This window comes from Loxodonta africana, chromosome X, assembly GCF_030014295.1.
Source record: "Loxodonta africana isolate mLoxAfr1 chromosome X, mLoxAfr1.hap2, whole genome shotgun sequence".
In the NCBI taxonomy this organism is placed as follows: domain Eukaryota; kingdom Metazoa; phylum Chordata; class Mammalia; order Proboscidea; family Elephantidae; genus Loxodonta; species Loxodonta africana.
Genome location: NC_087369.1, coordinates 75062582 through 75081269, shown reverse-complemented (window position 1 = coordinate 75081269; position 18688 = coordinate 75062582).

Here is an 18688-nt window from a genome sequence, read left to right as displayed (position 1 = left end):
TCTTGTTTTTTTTTTTTTTTAGCTGATCTCTTATTTATAGAAAGCACAGTAAAGACAATTATAAGAAGGTTGACAGCTCATGATTTCAGCAATACTGGAGAAAAACAAGATCTGTTTTAGGATGAGAAAATAAATGCCTTGATGTTAAACAAACTTTCCTCATGGTCCACAATGATAATATTGCCTTTTGAATCTCAAGCATTTCTTGAACCAACAACAGAGCAATCCAGAAGAGAGATAGAGGAGAGAAGAGGAACTCAATCTCTAGATGAGGAGACCAGAGATATATCAACAAGTAGAAAACAAACCCACAGCACATGGACTAGATTCCAATTTCACTGACCCTGCTCTCATCTCCGTTTGGAATTGAGTCCATGAGTCGATCCAGTGATTGTTTTTTTTTCAATTTGGTTAAAGTGCTGTTTACTTATAAAATTTCCATTTGGTTCATGCTTATTATGTTCTTTTTCTTTACCCAGGCTTTCTTTCTTTCCATTCCTTTCAAGTGTGTCCATCCTTACTTCTTGGAGCATGGTTTTATTAGTTGTTTTATATTTTTTCTGTTTGATAATTCCAACATTTGTGTCATCTCAGGGTTTGCATTTGTTAATTATCTTTTCCCTTGTGTGGTGCAGTGATAGTGATACAACTGCTAATCAAAAGATCAGCAGTTCAAGTCCACCAGCTGCTCCTCGGAAACTCAAAGGGGCAGTTTTACTCTGTCCTCTAGGGTCACTATGGGTCGGACTTGATGGCAACGGATTTGGTTTTTTTCTTGTGAGTTGAGATTTTCTTAATTCTTTGCATGTCCAGTGATTTTGGATTGTATCCTGAACATTTTGAATATTATATCATGACAACCTGGGTCTTGTTTAAATTCTAAGGTGAATGCTCATTTTTTTCTTTTTTTTTTTTATTTAATCCACTACATTAAGTTCAGGTTACAAATTTCAACGTGAATTCTGTGTATTGTGGTTCCAAAGTGATTTCAGTTTTTGAGGTCTTTGAAGTTGTATTTTAATGAGCACTGCATGTGCAGTCCTGTCTGAGACCTGAGTGGTGGTCTACCCTATAGGTCTCAAAACTTGAGGCATACTGTTATGGTCAGATGCATGCATACACAGTTGGAAAGTGTAGCCAGAAGTTCATACACAACATTATGGGATTGCTCTCTTCATCTCCGTCCTCTTAATGATTTGATTTCTTTGACTCTTTCCAGCTCCCTGCCTCCCTTTACAGTTCTTTAACCACTTTGCCTATGTACTTGGGAAGGAAACATTTCCTAGTACTCCCAAAGAGGCAGAAGTGTTTTGCTTCTAATCTTCCTGGAGAAACAATGGATCTTTCCCTGTGTTCTGTGGACAAGCGCATTTTCTGCCTCTCCTCTAGTGGCTTAAGTTTTGCAGGAAAGAAGGATCTGGGGAAGCAAGTGAAGTTTCTTTTTTCTAACATGTTCTCTGTCAGCTGATCACCTCCTGACCAAGGGAGGTTCTCTCTGATCTCCTGGCCTGCCCCAAATCATTCTCATAAACATTTGGTGGAGGGCCATGGAAAAGAGCTTATAAAAATTCCTCTTGTGTTTGAGACCTTTAGCTATTCCAGACTGACATGTCCAGATTTACATGCTAGCCTATATTTGGCCTTTAAAATTTTGTTAAAATTCTAGTTGATTTTTTTTTCTTACCCTCTTGTGTGGTGGCCACCTCTTTCTCCTCTTCTCTGGTATCAAGGTTATTCTGGTTTCATAAAATATGTTGAAAGTGTTTCTTTTTTCCTTTTTTCTCAAAGAATTTGTGTAAGATCGAAATTACCTGTCCCTTGAATGCTGTTAGAAAGCACCTAAAAACTTTGATCCTATTTTATTATTATTGTCATTTTTATATTTTTGTAGTAAATTGCCAATTTTGATGAACTCTTCAAATTCATTGTTGTAAAGTTGTTCATATTGTTAAAAACCTTTATATCATGTGGAGTAATGTACATTTTTCTTTCCTAGCATTATTTGTGCTTTTTCATTGTCTTTCTTGATACCTTGCCAGATATTTGTCTATTCAAAAGATCACCTTTGCTTTTGTTGTTCTATTGCATTTTTATATTTCTTTATTTTTATTTTGTATTTATAATTTCTTTCCTTCTACATTATTTACTACCTTTTTCTTGTTCTTTTTCTAGCTTTCCCCTAAGATGTATGCTTGACTCATTAGTACTTAGGCCTTCTTCTTTTAGAATATGAGGATTTAAGGCTATATATTTCCTGAATATTCTACATTCTCTGTATTCCACAAGTTTTGATATGTATATTATAATTTAATTTTAAATACTTTATTATTTTCATTATAATTTTTGCTTTGACCAGTGAAATATTGAATGTGTATTTAAATTCCTAAACATGCTTTTAAAATTTTAGTTTGCTATTGATTTCTAAATTATATTGCAGTCAGACCATAGCCTATATGCCACATTTTCTTTGAAATTGAATCTTTAGTGCTTAATATGTAATCAACTTTTTAAATATTTCGTATGTGATTGATGAGAAAGTCTACCTATGTTCTATATATGCTTATTAGATTGTTAATTATGTTATTCAGCTTTCCTATAATCTTACCCATTTTTTGAAAGCTTGAAGTGACAATTTTTAAGGAAGATGTGTTACCTTCTTCCATTATATTGATCTCCCATTATATTTGGTTGGTATTTGTCAGGCATATCTATTTTCGGCTGTTGGACTTTCAAACATTCTGTATTTTGTAGGTAAGGTGAGTTTAATTCATTTATCTCTTTTGTGATTATTGGTATATTTGGATTTATTTTCTACTCTCTAGTTTTGTGTTTCTATCCTCTTTTTTTCTATACTACTTTTTCCCCCTTTTTTTGCTGCCTTTCAGATGACAGAATTTACTTTATTGTAATTATTTTCTTGCCTCTACTGGTTTGTAATTTTTACACTCTATTTCTGCTTTTTTTATGATCGTATGTAAATTGATAGCATGCTTATTTAACTCAACAAACTCTAAAAGTTAATCAAAAGCTTTGTCCTTCTCCCAAAAAGTATGACAGGGAGTATAACACAGTGATTAAGATTATAGGCTCCGTTGCCATACTGTCCAAATTTGAAATCACATTACTTATGTGATTTTTGACAAAGTTGTTTTACCATTCTAAGCCTCAGTTCCCTCATTGGTAAAATGGGGATTATAATGGCCCCTTACCTCATAAAATTGCCATGAGAAAAACAAAATGAGATAATGTAGACAAAGTACCTGATATATAAGGGCACGATAAATGTCAATTTATTAGAATGCTTACCTTATTCATTGCTCTTAGAATTTAATAGATTTTCCTAATAGCCCTTTTCAGCCATTGATTCTCCAGATCGTTTTTCAAATTCTTTCCATCACTGTGATCATTTTAATTGCCTTTATGGGCACCTCGTGCAGTTTTTTTTTAAGTATAATAACCAGTTTCATGTCCAATTTTGATATAAATGCATACAGTCTTATATGGAGAAGAGATACTTTTATTATTATTACTATTTTGTTTTTAATACCCTAGGCCACAGACCCTCACTGAGCCAATCTCTTAAAGGAGTGTTCTGTAGAAAATTTTAAATTCCTTTCTTGAATTGTAACCAGGAGCTGAGAGCCCATAGGTATGGATTGGTTTAATTCCACCTGTCAGTGGTTTTTATCTGGTGTGCATATACCCTCATTACACGTGCACCACCAATCTTTGAACTTTGTGTAAAATTTATTTTTTGCTCCAACTGATGCTGCTAGAGTGAATGTTGAAGTGAGCAGGTCCAGCAGTGGGGTACAGCTGGCTGTGAGTGAGCAGTGAGAGGCATCATCCCAACAAGTGGGTGCCAGAGAAAGATTATGGATTTTACTGGAACAGACAAGAACTTTGCTTTCCAAATATATTTGGGAGCATGGTTAAGAAAGTGAAATGCTGTCTATACTCATATAGTGACATAGTGCTTAAGAGTGGCCACTAGTAACACTTAAGTCCGGCTTGTTATGTGCCAGGCACTTTACATGCATTAATGTATTTAATCAACATAAAAATACTGTGGAGATGGTGTTATTATCATCCTCATTTACAGATAAGAAAACTGAGGCACAGAAGGATTAAATAACTTGACTAATGTAGATGTAAGTTTGAAACTAGGCAACCTGACTCTAGGATTCTGTATTATACTACTTCCAAATGAATAATGAATTAACTGCAGTTGTTTTAGAGACATATTGTATAGTAGTGCTTGTGTCATGTACTTCTCACGGACTATCTCATTATTTGACATTTTGCATTTACGACAATAGTAAAAAATCTACTATCGGATTATTTTGTGCATTAAAGAGATGGCGGGCATGGCAGCAATGAGGGTCTCCAGGCTGCCTCTGGGAAGCTGGGCCACACTGTCCCACACTTTCTGCTCCCTTCTGCTTGCAGGGGTGCTGGGTTCAGCTGCCACGCAGGCCTGACCTTCTCCATGAAGACAGCCTCTGGGTTGGCCCGTAGGCAGCATCAGCCAGCAGGCGCATGTTCCCAGTTCCCATGTGGCCTGAGGCCCTGCATCTCAAAATTGCTGTAGGGTAAGAAGGGAGGATAGGAAGAGGAATTGGAGAGGGTGTTTGGAAGAAATGTGTGCAAGTTTAATGACATCCCAAAGTGAGCCAAACTGGGCCTGAAGCCTCCACTTCGGTGGTTCCGGGTACACTGCCAGGCTCCCAGCACCCTCACAAGTAGCCCCAAGCCTCTGAGACTCACCAGGCCTGGAGGGCAAAGTAGGCTCTGGGGTGGTGAACGCAGGGCTTGCAGGGGTAGGGGTGGAGCCCTGGAGCTGATCCACAAGGAAAGCTCTGACCTAACACTGGAGGAAAGTGAAGTGGTTAAGCTGTGGGCCCTCCAGTCACACAGCCTGGCTTCATTCAGCTTTGTCTTGTCCAAGCCTCCTTCTCTGCAGAGGAATAATCCATAACTGAACTGGCCACATCAGTATATCTTAGCTGTTATTATTTCTATGATCATATTTTCTAAATAAAAAAAATTGGACAAATGGGTGATCTGAAAACAAAATAAATCCTCCACTTTCTCATAATGCCGATTTTCAGATAATGACCTGGTCTTTGGAACCTAACCATGTTGATAATTGAGGAGAGGGTGTTGTTACTGATGACATTTTTAAGGTCTTTTCTTTACATTAAGCATGCCAACAAACTCTCCACTTTTCTAAACTGTGCCTCAAACATACATACACAATGGTTGATACTCATTGAACTAAAAGCCTGACATTATACAAGTTTACACCAAAGCACCTTTAACTCTGTTCTGCCCACTCAGTCTTAGTACATTTTCTTAGGCTTCATCTCTATAGGGTCGCTATAAGTCAGAATCAACTAGACAGCAACAGGATTTTTTTTTTCACTTCATACAGCTCCTAACTAATCTTTCTTCCAGTCTCACCAAAATTCAATCTATCTTTCACACTGGCTCCAGAGTGTTCTCCCCAAATAAAAAATCCGATCATAAAACCCTTGCTCAAAACTCTTTGATAGTTCTCTATTGCCTATAAATTAAAACTGCTTATCCTTGTACACAAGGGCCATCATAATCTGACAATATTTCTGGTTCCATCTCTAGCCACTATCCTCTTTGAAAATTCTTCATCCCAACTGGAATTTTTTAGGCTCGTTTGCATCTCTCAGTCTTTATATATGTTATTCCTTCTGCCTAATAAAATCTTATACAAAATCTAATATTACCTCTTCCATGAAATCTTTACCAACCTAAGTCAGAGTTAGTTACTCTCTCCTCTGAGTTTCCACAACACTATTTTAACACTGTTATAGGACTTATCACATTGCATGTTTCCCCAAGTTTCACCAGTCTATGTGTCATATAGGGCCACATAATATACATTTCACTGCTCTTCCTCCTACCTGCTCATATAGGACTTAAAATCCCTTCAAAATATGTTCCCTTCACATTCCACAAACATTTCTGTGTTTTCTCAAGGTGTGCCTCAAATGTTCTCTCAAACAAGTCTGCTCTTGCTAGGTCCCACTGCTGATCTGTCACCCATTACGGCTCTACTGGCTGTTGTTGTTCTCTTTGGAATCACAGTCTTCCACGGGGTTTGTTCCATTGGTCTTCTCACATTTAAGTCACCCACTGAGTTGCTGTTCTATTGGCCATCAGTTCTAAAATATTGGAGCCCTTGTGGATTCCAGCTGAGTGGTGGATTATAGGGGGGGGAAAAGCTTCAACTTTGGGAGAAGACTGCTCTTTTGTTTTGGAGGGAACAAATACTTCAAAAAAATTTTAAGCTTTTATTTTGAAATAATTATACATTCCCAGGAAGTTGCAAAGAAATGTACATGGAGGTCCCATGTACCTTTACCAAGTTTCCCAAAATGTTTACATTTTACATAACTGTAGAATAATATCAAAACCAGAAAATTGACATTGGTGGAATGTGTGTATAGTTCTATGCCATTTTATCACGTTAGTAGATTCAGGTAATCACCACTGCAATCAAGATACAGAACTATTCTACCATCACAAAGGTCTCCCTGGTTCTACCACTTTACAGACACACTCATTCTTCCACCACACCTTTCCTAAGTCCTGGCAACTTCTACTCTGTTCCCCATCTCTATAATTTTGTCATTTCAAGAATATCATTCATATAAATAGAATTATACAGTTTGTGATCTTTTGAGATTTGCTTATTTTCACTCAGCCCTTGATATCTATTTAAAATTGTATGTATCTATAGTTCATTCCTTTTGTTGCTGAGTATTATTCTAGGATACATACATACTGCAGTTTAGCTATCTACCTGCTGTAAGACATTTTGCTTGTTTCCAGCTTCGGGCTATTATAAAAATTCAGGTACAGGTTTTTGTGTGGACCTAAGTTGTCATTTCTCTGGGGTAAATGCCCAAGAAGGTAGGCAGAGACACTTAGTCCAAGGTGTTAGGTCACTTTTCACTGACATGATAACCTTGAACACATTGTCTCTACCCAAACACAGGACCTTCCCTAAGCCCTCTTTGCCTTAAAAAAAAAGAATGGAGGAATTCCTCTCCCCCTGGTCAAATATGATAATAACCTCCAAAGAGAAGCAACTCATTTCCCAAGTGATGACAAGACAACACTTAACAAGATTATGCAAAGCAATTTAACTCCTTAATGCTGCATGTTCTCTACTCCAGAACACGGTCTGAAATTTGACCGCTATATGTTAAAGAAAGACCCATTGTTAGCCTCAACCTAAGCCTCACACTTCATACAAAAAATTACTCTGAATCGATGGTAGATTCAAATCACGACATAAGACTATAAATATTTTTGAAGAAAATCTTTGGAATTAGAGAGGTCTAAGTTTGAATGCTGGCTCAAAACCTCAATCTTTTTTATCTGCTATTAAATTCCTCATAGGCTTGTCATGACAGTTAAACAAGGTAACGAATGTGAAAGGTACTTAGCAGGGCTTGAGGAGTCTCTAGATAATGCAAACAGTTAACACACTTAGTTGATAAATGAAACACTGGAGGTTTGAGTCCACCTCGGAAGAAAGGCCTGGTGATCTACTCCTGAAAAATCAGCCATTGAAAACCCTGTGACACACAGTTCTGCTCTGATACACATGGGGTCACCATAAGTCAGGGTCAACTTGATGGCAACTCAATGTGACAGGGTTTGGATGGGACAGTACATTTAGTGTAGTTTTCTGGATATTTTGTGGTAATATCTTCCTCCCTATGGCCTTCATTCATTGGGCCAAACTCTATCACCATGAGCCATCCTCAGTCAGGCTAATCTGTCTTCCCTATAATAAAAGCTACTCTAAATCTAGAAAAACATGCTGTCACAGAAAATATGCCACGTAATGAGGTGGTTGATTTGGTCAGTCCTTTCAACTCTCAGGTAATAAAGAGGGGGAAACAGAGAGAAGCTAGGCCATAGGCACATTGTGGGGCTTGTTTAGGGCATAAATTCAGAGGGCTACAAGGCCATCCTTCATAACAGGAACAAACATGGCTGCTTGTTGATTTTGTTGGAGTAAGAACCTTCTCCACAGTAAATTCTGCCTTTTCTTATCAGGCATGTGCAATGAAGTCATCCTAATCTTCGGGCTGACCAAAGTAAATGTTGCCATGGAGACAAACTGTGTTGGCTGGAACACTCTGAACAAGAGCAACATTATAGAAGACTGGGGTCTCTTATTCTTGCACAGACACAGTCTATACACCAGGCTTGATTTTAAAAATTCTTGAGTGGGTAAGGAGTGAGGGAATGTCCTAAGGTGCGTGGTGGTCAGAGGTGCTAGGAGCCTCATGTAGGCCTCCCATTACTTAGAATCCCTAATTGGACCTTGAAATATTTTAATCCAAGCCTTGCCTCTATCCTACCAGGTCACCTTCAGCTAATAGATTGAAAATGTCATATGTTCTACTTCTAAGTCAGTGGGATTTGATTTTTCAAAATGGAAGAACTTGTTGGAGAAGAGCCCTAGGCAGTACCATTTCCTGATTTTTCTCATATACTCAGCCTTGCATTTCATTCCTGATTTTTACGGGTCATCTTTCTATTTTAGTCACTGTCCTCATTATTAACCAGGAGTTTTAGAGCTCTGGCCAGTTTCAATGCATTGAGTAATGGGTCCGAGGCTCTTACAAAACTGAATGTCCCAGTCACATGTCAGTATTTCTTCAGGAGACATGAATTTCCTGATTTTTAGATATAGATGGTAGTTTAGAGAGCATCAAGTTCAGTGGCGCCCATCACAATTACTTGGGAAGCTTTTTAAAATATCAGCTCCCAGGGCCATACTCCAGGCCTATTAAATATGAAGCCTAGGCATGTGTATTTTTAACACTCTCCTCCAGCAACTCTGACATACCACAAAGTTTGAAAACCATTGATTTAATCCATCCGTTTCTTCTCCCATTTTATATAATAGAGACTGGGGCTAAGAAGGGAGTATGACTTCCTCAAGTTCACAAATATAACTGAAAGAATGTTCAGAAGCAGAAGCGTGGACATCATTGTAATTTCTAAAATTTCTTTCTCCCTACAAATTATTTTTGCAACATGCAAAAGTCAGACTTGACCTATGGTAGCCAATTCAATTAGGTCAGATTTATGGGGCTCTCAGCCTCAAAGAAATCAGGCCTTGTCACAAAGAAACAGGTTTTGGTAAGATCTGCACTTTAATAAAAATGAAAATGAAAATGAAGACCCCGGAGTTTGCGTCTTAAAATTCAAGCCCTAAACAGGCTTCAGGTCTAGTAAAAGATAGGGAACTTAGATTGAGAGGCCCAAAGACCTTTTTGAGCTTTCCTTCAGGGAAGCCCTGAAGCCACAGCCTGCTAATGGCTCTGGGGGTTAATTGAGCTAAAAATAAAACATAAAATGTGTTTGAGGTTTCTTTCTCCCTTTCTATTTTCACAGAATTTGATTAAGAGATGTGTTTCTTGAAGGATGAGATTAGAACTGCGTGGGATTAGAAGAAAATAGACAAGATTTTTTTTTTAATTTTTCCCATAGCTCTCCAGCTGCCTCTGCAGAAGACATCTCCCAAGGCTTGGGCCATGAGCTCATGTTCTTTAGAAATTTTGAGTGGGTTCAGATATTTTTGAGATGGGCCCTTTCATCCGTGTCAGAAGAACAGCTTAGTTCCTTGGTTCTTCTCCAAGTCAAGGACAGATTCTATGATGCTATTTTAATTTGCTCATTCTGAAACTTCAATCAGTGGTTAGGAAAGATATTTTTCAGTAAATGAGTAGCCAGGCACACACATAGGCCCTATAGTTAAGATGAAATTCCTGACAGTGTTGCACCCTAAACTCTAGTGACTTGTCAGTGACTGTGGTTTGCTAACAACGCTAACATCAGTGAATGAGCTTCTGGGAACTAGAAGACTAGGAGAAGGAAAGGAATGAGAAGAGAAGGAACCAGCTCTGGGGAACTGAACAAATGAAGAAATTAGTGAAGATGATTCCTGGAACTTTGAGAGTGATTCAGCCACAGAAAAAAAGGCTTCCCTAATTTTTCAAATTGACATTTATTTTAAAAGCCATCAAGGTAAAATGTGGCCCCCCCAAAAAAGAAGAAAATGTTTTGCCTTGATATCTTATTGCAGTTGACACCAAATCTCTTAACCTCCTGCCCATTTTTCCCCACCTATGTCTCATTTTCTAGGGGGAATGCCATTAGTCCCTACTGAATATGGGGGGTGTTGAAGCTTGAGTAAGACAGTGAGAAACCTAGTGTCGTGATTGTATATCGGTCCTGGTAAGAGCTGGAGAGGTGGTGCTGACTCACATCCTCCCAATCTTTCCAATGTAGGAAAGGTTAAGATTACTTACCAGGTACTTGATGAGCTTTAGTAGTAAAAAAAAAAATCTTCCCACACATCCTGGTGTTTGATATAAACCATTGCTTATTACTGAGTTGTAATCAACTTGACATCAATGGGTTTGGTTTTTTTTGGTCCCTAAAGTAGATAAGACCATGGAAACAATTTTGTTGGAAATGGCACTGGCTGAGGACAGAGGAAGCCATGGTCAAATAGGGGCTCTGCCATGGACCTGTGGATAAGATTGCCTTTGGCAATTAATGTGACAATTCTACGGTCTACATAGACCTTCCTCACAGAGCAATTGACTAACATCTCATGAGAGGCAAACAACCTGTCATTCTAGGCCTTCCACTATCTAAAAAAAAATAAAAATTTTATTTATTTTTTAGATACTTCCAAATGTTTAAATTTTCCCCTGCCAAATCATCTGACTATAACCAAACCTGTTTACTTATCCCTTAAACAGGGTTTGGGCATCCTCTTCCTCCATACCTCAAATTATTCTTCCTATTTGGAAGGCTTAACCCTTTTCTCTCATCCTATCCAAACCCTCCTCTTCCACCAAGGCAAAATGAAAGTCCCACCTTTTCAAAATAATACTTCCCTTGTGTCCCTCCAGGACTCTTTCCACTCTACTTTTACTGTTCATACCACTTACTTGGTAGCCATGAGTCAGAATTAACTCGATGACAACTAACAACATCAACAGCGTGTTTATGTCTGGCTACTCCAACTAGACTATGTTTCTTGATTGAAGGAACAACATCCTACTTAATGAATTCAGTTAGTGGATGTAAAATTTCTTCATAACTTGTCAAGTATATTGTCGATATCAGTTACTGATGCATCAGGTACTGATGCAGGACCTTCACTTAACTGTGTGACTTTGGGGAAATCACTCCTGACTTCAAACTTAGTTTCCTCATCTGTAAAATGGGGAACAACAGGTAACATACTTAAGAAATTGTTATGGGAATGAAATACCATTAATGGGCCTGGAAGTTTTTTTTTTTAATTTCCATGTGTTGCAGGCATTGTAAGTATAAACCCAGTGCCATCGTACTGTTACCCAAATATGAAATTTCCTGTTATAAAGCCAATTTGTGGCTTACATAATTTTTGCCTTGGTATTCATCTTAGTTCCTCTTCTGCTCCTGTCCCACACAGATAAGTCACCCATTCAGCAGTTGCTTGCTTAGATAAAATGTCCCTATCCCTTTTCCCTAGTTTCCTCTGAACTCCCAGAAATCTATGCCAAGTGCATGCTTCAAACCAACCAATGCCACGGGAAATATACCCAGCAATGCCCTTAACCCCAATAAAGGTTAAAGCCTCTGCGTTACTCCACAGCTTGCTCCCCGCCCACTGGTTGAGCTCACCCTTCTGCGCAGCCTTCCTGTAGACCCTTATTAGCACCCCTTTCTACTTGTGGACCTGTGAGTAATAAACCTCTTTGAGTTTTTCCTGCACTTTATTGTCAGTTTCCCCTGTGTCTAACCAGATTGACACCCATGTGTACGGACCTTTAATTTACTACAGAGTGTTGGTCATATGTACAAATGACTTAAACGTGGTGGGTACAAGTCTGACACTTCAGAGACAGAGCATTCACCACTATAAAAAAAAAGTCTTCTCATGACAGGATAAGTTGGACACAGGCCGAGCACAGATGACCTTAGGTTGCTCACCAGTCTAAACAAGCACCCCATGAAAGGCACACTGTGAAACAAAACAAGACCCCAAACCCTTCAAAATCCCTGCAGAATATAATACATATATTGGATAAAGACTCATCATCTATTGACCAAATTTATAACATTTCCCCATCATAAGTTACACACAGTAGGCCACACAAAATGTTTCTTGGTGACCACGATAACAATGGTGATTAACAGCATCACTTATTCCTTTCCAGGCCAAGGAAGGAAACAGCCATGCTATAAGCCCACAAATCTGTCCAGTGGCTTTTTTGTGGAGACCAGCCTTTATGGTTATCCTATGTTGTTTTCACAGAATATTAGAGTGGAAGGGCCCTATACAGAATATCCAATTGAGCTTCTTCATGTCACTGATGTGGATAGTGATGTTCAGAAGAAGGAAGGTGTTTGCCTAAGGCTGCACAGCAGGTCAGGTGTAGGGGCCATAAATGACTTGGATTCTGATACAGATAGGGTTGCAAAGAGATAGGTCTTTCTTGTGAGGTCTGTGGATTTTTCTTTAAATTTCCATTTTTATATTCCAGCCTACTTACTGAGGCTTAGCAGAGGTGGAGCCCACAGTCACACAGCCAGAAAGTAAAGGAGCCAAGACTTGAGTCTAGTTCTGTCTGCCTCTCAAGCCCCAGGACTGCCGCCCTCCCCAAATCATCACTTCGTCTGATGTTCTCAGCTTCTTCCAGTTGATTATCTACAAGAAAGTCATATAGTCTCTTTCCCTCCTGGTGTCTTAGCTACAAGCAATGGTGTGAGGATTTCTGAGGAAGTATTAGAATAAAGTACAGATTGGTACATATCTGGGTAGCATAGTCCAGACAGAGGGCATGGAACAAGTCAAACTGACCAGCCTTAGGCCTAGCAGCTCCTTTTCCTCCACATTTATCATTTATTGGGAAAATTACTTAACCTTTCTGTATATAATTGAGCAAAACACTTAACGTCTCCAAGCCTCAAGTTCTCTATATGTAAAATGATGATAACAGCAGTATTTATCTCATATGGAGGTTGGAAAGTTATGAATGAAATAATCTATGTAAAATAATAAGAATAGTCGCTGACACACAGAAGCACTCAAGAAATGTTAGCTATTTTTATTGTTACTATACAAGAAATTCGTAAGAATCATAACAAAGGTACAAATAAATTACTGTGGGTACAACAACAACTAAAAATATATGCGTGGGTATGTATGTATGCATATATGTGTATAAGTATGTATATGTGAGTATATATTATGTACATATAGTTATATGCATATGTATATGCATCTATATGACCATATGCATATATATTCATATATATAACAAAGCACATGGGGGCACAGTTAAACATACTTCTTAGACGTAAACACTTCGCAGAATTGGTTTTCTGGGTTTGAAGGATTAGGACCATAGTCTTGTGGGACCTCTCTGTCAATTGGCATAATATAGTTCATAAAGTTATGTTCTACCTCCTAGTTTTGTGAGTGTTGTCTGGGGTCTTAAAAGCTTGCAATTGGCCACCTAAGATACAACTATTGGTTTCTATTAGTCCAGAGTAAAAGAGAAAGATGAAAACCGAAGACTCAAAGGACAGTCTACACGAACCATGGCCTCATCTACCATAAGACCAGAAGAACTAGATAGTGCCCAGCTACCACTACCAGTTGTTCAAATCATGGCCACAATAATGGACCATGATTGAATGGGAGACAAATGTGGAACAGAACCTCAAATTCCTAAACAAACAAACAAAAAAACCCAAAAAACAGACTTTCAAGACTGATTGATTGAAGGACTCCCTGAGACACTCTTCAAACTTTGAACTGAAACTAATCCCTTGAGGTTATCTTGCAGCTATATAATAGATTGGCTCACAAAATAATGAATATCACCTGAAGGCACTGTGCTCCTTTAAAACAAATCACCGATAGGGACCAAATGGTCAACAATTACTTTAAAACTACGATGAAAATGTAAAGGGTTAGGGAAACTAGATTAATGAAAATGGAACAACCAGAATGGAAATAATGTTCATTCATTGTGAAGAACGTAACCAATGTCACTGAACAATTTGTGTAGAAATTGTTGAATGGGAACCTAAACTGGTGTGTAAAGCTTCACTGAAAACACAATAAAATATTTTTTAATTACTATGGGTAGACAAAGATTGTCAGATTGAATCAAAAAAAGAAAAAGGAAATAAGTGAACCCAAGTATTAGCTGGCTACAAGAAATCCTTTTTAAATATAAATAATGATAAGCTGATAGTAAGATTTAAAAAATATATATATATACTTTGCAAACACAAATTAGCAGAAAGTGATGGAGATTAGAAGGATTTTTTTTTTTTTATGAAAGAGATGGTATTTTAGCTGGTACTTGACCCATAGATATAAGATTTAGACAGAGATAGATGAGGGGAAAAAGTGGAACACAGGGCTTGTTTTTGGAGTAGTCAGTATTATGGTTTGACTGGAGCAGTGTTATCATGCAGAAATGTAGGGGAAGATACAGCTGGGAAGGTAGGTCATGACAATTTTGATGCTTTTTTTTCCTTAAGGTAGCATGGAGTCATTGAAAGCTTTTAAGAGGAGAAATAATATAATTAGAATGGGGCCTTAGGATTATTATTCTCACACTTGGGGCCAGGAGTAGCAGCCTATTGCAATTATCCAGAGAAGTAAAGAATATCTAAATTAGAACAAGATCAATGTGGATAGAGTGAGGAATGTACTCAAGAGATGATATCATGATATGAATATAGAATCTGTAGAACTTGGCAACTGACTGAACTGGGATGAGGGGATGGAGGGATATACGAATCTGTGTTTTTGAAATTGGGATGTGGCTAGGGTGATAGTGCATTAACAGAGACAGAGGCAGACAGAAGAGGAGAATATTTAAGGGGAGGATATTACCTAATGATTTTCACTGCACAAAAACCATGAAACCAGTCTGCCTTAACTAAGCAAATTTGTCCCTCCCCATACTGGGCATTAGTTTAAGTCAAAGATGGTATTTTGTGCATTTGATTGTTCCAGTTATCAAGTATTGGCACAGCTGATTGGCATCTATAAATTTGATTCCAACTATGCTGGTTCAGGAAACCCTGGTGGAGTAGTGGTTAAGAGCTACGGCTTCTAACAAAAAGGTCAGCAGTTTGAAGCCACCAGGAGCTCCTTGGAAACTCTACAGGGCAGATCTACTCTGTCCTATAGGGTTGCTATGAGTTGGAATCAACTTGATGACAACAGGCTTGGGGTTATGTTGCTATAAATATCAAAAATGAAACCTGAGAAGTCTCAATTTCAAACACCCGACATTGCCCTTCTCACCTGACCCAGCTCAACACTTTAGCGTGAGTCTTATACCATTTAGAATAATTAGCAGCAGTTCTGTGAGGACTGAGCTTCTCACTTCCTTTTCTTCTCTCCAAAAGGTCTTTGCATAGGGAAAAGGACCATGAAAACAAGTGACCAAACATAAAACAAAACAAACAAACCAAACCCATTTTCATCGAGTCCATTCTGACTCAAAGCAACTCTACAAGACAGAGCAGAACTGCCGCATAGAGTGTACAAGGAGCAGCTAGTGGATTCAAACTGCAGCCTCTTGGTTAGCAGCCAAGCATTTAGCCACTGTACTACCAGGGCTCCAATCAAACATAGTGGAATCAATATTACTGCCCTTCCCTGAGAGGTCCAGGGACCGAGACAGAGTCTTAATTCCATTCACCATGCCACCTCCACAGTCACACTTTAAAACAGATTTCATGTTCTACTTCTGGAGCTATGGAGTAAATGTATTTTTTCCCTATTCCTCCAGCTATGTATAATTAAAAACCCATGACATTATATATAAAACAAACATAAAAAGATGCTGAAACCTAGAGAGAAGATGGCAGACTGGCTAGGATGACAAGGCTCAAGGAATGACATGCTAGTGAGTTTCCTAAGTTTCTTTTTACCATTCATATATCCCACACGTGAAGCTAAAGAATCCAGAAACTCAAAAACACTACCAGGCAGAGGCAGAACCAGGATGGCGGAATAGACAGATGCTTCTGGTGAGCCCTCTTACAACAAAGACCCAAAAAACAAGTGAAACAAGTATATTTATGACAAGCTAGGAGCCCTTTTTTTTTAGGAGCCCTAAACATCAAAGGTGGTTTAGAAGCAGAGAGGAGTTACTGGAACTGAATCACAGGGAGCCCTCAGGCACCTTTAGGAGCCCTTTTTTTTTAGGAGCCCTAAACATCAAAGGTGGTTTAGAAGCAGAGAGGAGTTACTGGAACTGAATCACAGGGAGCCCTCAGGCACCATTCCCGGGCTGGTACTAGCTTTCGGCCATGGTTTCCTCAGGGAGAAGCAGCCAGCCACATAGCCTACTCACACCTCTGGAGCCAGAGAAGAGAGGTGCTCTCTGCAAAAGCTAAGTATTTTTGTATATTTTGCTGCCCACCACCCCCCCAGCCTCCAAGCAGGCTTCTTCAGTGGCTGAATTCCCGGGGCCTAAGAAAGGCCTTGTTGAGTGCCTAAAGCCATCCTTCCAGCCTTGGAGGAGGAAAAAACTTGCAGTTGAGGAAAAGATAATTTTCCAACTCCTCTAACCGGGGGAGCTCAGGACAGAAGTGGCTCCTGTCCAGGCATAAATGGTCTATGGACTTTGAGCAGCTTTCCCCTCTGCATGGCCCTGTGTGGGCCTATTTCAGGAGAATAGGTACTTGTTGGCAAACTCCAACCATTTCAGCTGTGCAGTGGAGAGGTGGGTGTTTGATGTTTGACATTGCTTTGCCTATTAAACAGGGTCCTCACCTACCCACATCAGGGGCCTAAGGACTGGTAGCTCCACTCAGGTCACCCAGCCACCCATGACAGGGGTTCAGAGATAACTTGTACCTTCCGGTCCTTACAACCAAAAACATTGGGTGCCCATCATCCACCTGCAGAGCCCACCCACCTGCATGCTCTAGGGAATATGGATGCGCTTCCTTCACAGACACTAGGGGGTCGGTTCTCAGCCCCCTGCCTTGTTTAGAGCATGACCCCCTGCTGCAATCAGATACCGGAACCTACACAAACCACCCCCTGCCCCTCTAACACTGTAGGACAGAGCCAGTATGACACATTACATGAGCAGCTACCTGGACACCTGAGCTGAATTCTTACAAGAAAAGTGAATGGACTCCTAGACTAATATACCTGATAACAGCTCTAGCCAGCTGGGGACAGAATGTCTGTGCTCCAAAGGCGAAAATAATCAAGTTAGCTCACTCAAGTAACACATTTCGGCATATAAAAACAAAACAAAGCCAGAACCTATGACGCAGTAAGCAAGCATAAACTAATACAATAACTTATAGATGGCTCAGAGACAACAGTCAATATCAAGTCACATAAAGAAACAGACCATGATCACCTCAACAGGCTCTCAAAACAAAGAATCCAGGGATCTTCTAGATGAAAGTGCATTCCTGGAATTACCGGATGCAGAATACAAAAGATTAATATACAGAACACTTCAAGACATCAGGAAGGAAATGAGGTAATATGCAGAACAAGCCAAGGAACACACAGATAAAGCAATTGAAGAAATTAAAAAGATTATTCAGGAACATAATGAAAAATTTAATAAGCTGGAAAAATCCATAGACAGACAGCAATCAGAAATTCAGAAGATTAATAATAAAATTACAGAAGTTGACAAGTCAGTAGAAAGTCAGAGGAGCAGAATTGAGCAAGGAGAAGGCAGAATTTCTGAACTTGAAGACAAATCGCTTGCCACTAAAGTATTGGAAGAAAAATCTGATAAAAGAATTAAAAAAAATGAAGAAACCTAAAGGATCATGTGGGACTCTATCAAGACAAGTAACCTACGAGTGATTGGATTACCAGAACAGAGAGGAATAACAGAAAATACAGGGAGAATTGTTGAAGATTTGTTGGCAGAAAACTTCTCTGATATTGTGAAAGATGAGAAGATATATATCCAAGATACTCATCAAACTCCACATAAGGTAGATGTTAAAAGAAAGTTGCCAAGACATATTATAATCAAACTTGCCAAAACTGAAGATAAAGAGAAAATTTTAAGAGCAGCTAGGGATAAAGGAAAAGTAATCTAAAAAGGAGAGCCAATAAGAAAAAGCTCAGACTACTCAGCAGAAACCATGCAGGCAAGAAGGCAATGGGATGACTTATTGTAAACATTGAAGAAAAAAAATTGCCAGCCAAGAATCATATATCCAGCAAAACTGCCTCTTGAATATGAAGGTGAAATTAGGACATTTCCAAATAAATGTAAGTGTAGGGAATTCATAAATACCAAACCAAAGTAACAAGAAATACTAAAAGGAGTTCTCTGTTTATAAAATCAATAATATCAGATATCAACCCGAGACTAGAACACTGGGCAGAGCAATCAGAAGTCAATCCAGATGGGGAAATAAAAAAAAAAAAAAAGCAAGATTAAAAAAAAAAGCTCAAAACAGGGTAACAGTGATGTTATTGTATAAAAGACAACATTAAAACAATAAAGAGGGACTAAGAAATGTAATCATAGCTCTTCCATAAGGAGAGGAAGATACGGTGATACAAGGAAATAAAACTGAGGTTTAAATTTAG